At 33.8% G+C, this 4,253-nt stretch overlaps 1 protein-coding gene across 1 annotated transcript in view; it reads left to right on the top strand.

The window, feature by feature from the left end:
• LOC106869785 (mannosyl-oligosaccharide glucosidase) overlaps positions 1 to 4,253 on the top strand; it is a 383,056-nt gene that overhangs the window by 218,996 nt on the left and 159,807 nt on the right. The window lies entirely within an intron of this gene.

Genomic DNA, 4,253 nt, shown 5'->3' with positions numbered 1-4,253 from the left:
AAATTTTTTGGGAAAAAAAAAGAAGTGGAAGTGGGTGGTATGGAAAATGCACCAAAAAAGCATGTTTTTTTTTGGTCATTTTCTGTTGACAAATAGGGTTTTGTGCATCACAAATGCACTTATAACACTTCTTGTACATTGTTACATTTTTTGACTCCAAAAGCATTAAAATTTGCAATGTAGATTAGAAGCAAATCTAAATATTGCCCGAAAATGACCTCAAAATTATGCGACCCAACCTCGTTTACAAGGTTATTTTTGTAGTAAAAAAGTTATTGTACAAAAGACATACTTTATTTGGTAGCTGAAAGATTACTGAATCTTTTGATACCTCATACATCAAAATTGGCAACTCAGTTTTCAAATCCACAAGGAACATACGCAAGACACAACACACACACACACACACTAACTCTGTTTTTTAGACATAGATATTCCTCATTACTTATATTTATTCTATTTCCATTTAATAATGTCTCAAGTCTGGCATCTGGGTTTATTTTTTACTAATATTGTGCAGTGTAAATTGTAGTTCCTTGATATTTGATGCTATAATCATCAAGTTCAATAACAAGGGGGATAGTATGAACTAACCTTAAGGACAGCAGTATCACCTTTATTTAACTATACATGGAGAAAGAGGGTGTCAGCTTGGTCTCTCAACAGTTAAGCTAGTAAATCTCATTTTATTTTAATATAAAGGTCAATGACCTTAAAATAGAGTTTGGGAGCTTCTGATATCACTCAATTTGGTAGAAATAGCAGACAAATCACTTTCAAATCACACTTTATTATCTTTAAAGAAGAGGAGTGACATACAAGATAATATAGTCCCTGATATCCCTAAAATGATAGGATAGTCCTGGACGGAGCCCTTTCGATGATGGAACTGCTTGATTCAAACTGAGTTGAAGTCAAACTACATCAACAACTAATGTCTCCTATGGTTGTCTTATAGTATAGCTGATGTTAGCTGTTTAATTTCAACAATTCAGTCACTAATATTGTTTCTATCTAATAGTGAGATCAGGGAGTGACCTCACTACTGTAAAATTAATGACATCTCCACCAATCAACAAAGCCATTTAACCTGCTGAAGATAGCAGCCAAATAACTACCAAATCGCATCTTACTATCCTAATTAAAAGAAAGAACACATTTTGATATGTAGTCTGAGATATGTGAAAAACAGACATAATGCTTATGGCTAGTGTGCCTTCAATTTTAGTTTCACTTGATTGGAGGTGATCTGTGCCTAAACAATAACTACATGGCATTTTTATAAACTCTGTCTTCTGACAGTAAGCACAGCACCCTCAATACAATCTAACAGATGTCAATGATGTCACTGAAATCACCTATAACCATGCTCAGAAAAATAAACTTATAACAGCATCATCATTATCATCATCTCATGCTGTCATGGATCAAACAGGATGTAAAATATAGCATATTGCAATTCTCAAAGTACTTGATTCAGCATTCGTCATATTTCATTTTATTGCAGTTTATGCTTGGATGCTTGCCTTTTTATTGCCAAGCACACACTGAATAGTCAGAACATATTGGTACTCGCACTAGAAATTTTGTTGAGACACACGCCTCTTTTTATCATTTATTGATCTTATTTTGGAGTAGCTGTCCTCCTAGACTAGCTACCTTTATTAGAACATACGGAACCTCCTTACTATTGTGTAGGAAATAGAATATCCTGCCATATTATCATGAGTGCTTATTTCCCAGACAGGTCATCTTCACAAGTAGGCATAAAAAATATTATGAGCTGAGATCTTGGGATTCTGGATCTCACAAAAGGATCCCAATGAGTGGGAATGTGTTGTACCACATACACATCCAACCTATGAAAAAACATTAAAATTATGATGATTGTATTAAGTGCATCAGTTTTATCAAATCACAGCTAACAAGGAAATCAATGCATCATCATCATCATCATCATCGTTTAACGTCCGCTTTCCATGCTAGCATGGGTTCCTTGAATCTGCTATGAAAAAATTCTGGCTTTGACCATAAGATCTTTCATCATAGGTCTGCTTTATCAAGTTTGACTGGGCATTAAACAAGATCAGCTAATGTGGACTAAAGCCCATCAGAGTTAAAGGTACCTTACAAACATATAACAGAAATATCTGGGGTGGATTTAAACTCAGGACCTACGAGTGATTAATTCAATAATCCAAAATGTTATTCACTCCACAATTAGGCTTCTAGAATACTTTACATGGCTTCAAATAAAAAAATAAAAAATATAAAAAAAAGCACTTTTAATGAAGCAACTTTCAACATATCTTGACGTAATGTTATTCTTAAAAAATATTACATTACAATATATTGGAAATCACTTAGTGTTTTGTTTTATTTCTATGAATTTTAACTGATAGGAATAGGTTGTTGAAAATCTAGAATTCATACTCCAACTAGACTGGCACATTTCCAAATTGATGTTTATCTCTAAGACCAGTTCTTAAGAGCTCCTCAAGGGTTAAGAAACATTAAATTTTTTTTTTTTTTAATTCTGTTAACATGTTTAGTCAGATGAGAAAGGACAGTACTTATGACCTTTGTATACACTCCTATATTGGTGAGTTTCATGTGACTAGTGTTAAGTTAGCCATTACTAAAAAGAAACTTTGTTGATTCATCACATGCAATGAAAATATAAAGATATTACTTTCAAACACAACTTAGACTCTGATGAAATATCTGAAATGTTAAATTCTTCAAAAAAATAAAATAGACAGGTGATTAGTATGTTTTGGTAGGCAGGTGGAGGTCAAAAGTCTGGTTGCTGCATTTTCTTTTCTGTTTTCCTTTATTTTTACCATTTGATTTTTAATTTTATTTTTCTTCTTTTACATATTTATTATTAAGAATTTTTTTTTCCCTTTTGTAATTATTTATCTGTTTATCTGAAATGTAATCAGTTTGTACATATCGATTATTATCTTTGATCTGATAAGGAAATACCTTACGGAAATTTACATTTACCTAACTTACTGGCTCTCTCAAGAAAATAAAAGGAAAAAGAAAACGAACCTGAAATTATCAAGAAAACTTTCTTTACTTTCTTTTTTCTTTCAGTTTCTTTTGTTTTTAAATTTTACTTTATTCAGAAGAAAAGAAAAAATATTGAGTGGTGCATTGCTTGAAAAACTACCCCAAAAATAAGGAACTTTCGATAAAACATTGAAAGAAAATCAGATAATTCACAACTTTTTATTAAATTTTACATCTTTTGTACATGTGTGTGTATGTACACACACACACACACACACGCACACAGACACACACACGCAAAGCCCATCCAGGCCAAGTATTGGAAAAACAGACAAACAAATGATAATAATAGTAAATATAGGCACATGTATAGTTGTGTGGTTAAGAAGTTTGCTTCACCATCACATCGTTTCACGTTCAGTCCCACTAAGTAGGACTTTGTGAGTGAATTTGGTAGACAGAAACTATGCGGAAGCCCATCATATATGTAGATGTGTAGGTGAAGGCACATGGCTTAATGGTTAGGGTATTCAACTCGTGATCATTAAGTTGTGAATATGATTCCTGGCAGTGCATTGTGTCCTTGAGCAAGATACTTAGTCCACTCAGCTGGAGGAAATGAGTTGTACCTGTATTTCAAAGGGCCACTCTTGTCACATTTTGTATCATGCTGAATCTTCCTGAGAACTACATTAAGGGTATGTGTGTCTGTTCAGTTAATACTGAGCCTTAATAGTTTTGCAGAGGAGACAGAATAAGCACCAGGTTAATAATAATAATAATAAGAAGAAGAAGAAGAAATGATTTGTTCAACTAAACTCTTCAAGGCAGTGTCCCAGCATGGCCACAGTCCAATTACTGAAACAAGTAAGACAGGAAGACAGACATAGTTAATATGGCCATAACTTGCAATCATGGACAGCTTGGTAACATGCACCATACTTTCACTAACTGTTTTAGGTGGTCACATAGTTACAAGTAGAAACAGACACAGTCTTGGCTCTCCCATTCTTGATCCAGCTGAATATCTTGGATATGAAAGGGAGAGAGGTCTAAGCCAATGTTGGACTGATAGTCTTATTTATCAACCCCAAAAGATAAAAGGCAAACTTGAATTTGGTGGAATTGTAAGACAGGGCACAGAAAGCCAGAATATTGCAACACATTCTATTCGTTGCTTTAAAGGCCCTGCCATATTCTCTCTCTCTCTCTCTCTCTCTCTCTCTCTCTCTCTC

This window comes from Octopus bimaculoides, chromosome 2 (genome assembly GCF_001194135.2).
Source record: "Octopus bimaculoides isolate UCB-OBI-ISO-001 chromosome 2, ASM119413v2, whole genome shotgun sequence".
Taxonomy (NCBI): Eukaryota; Metazoa; Mollusca; class Cephalopoda; order Octopoda; family Octopodidae; genus Octopus; species Octopus bimaculoides.
Note: the sequence above shows the minus strand (reverse complement) of the source record. Positions and strands in the feature narration are given on the sequence as shown.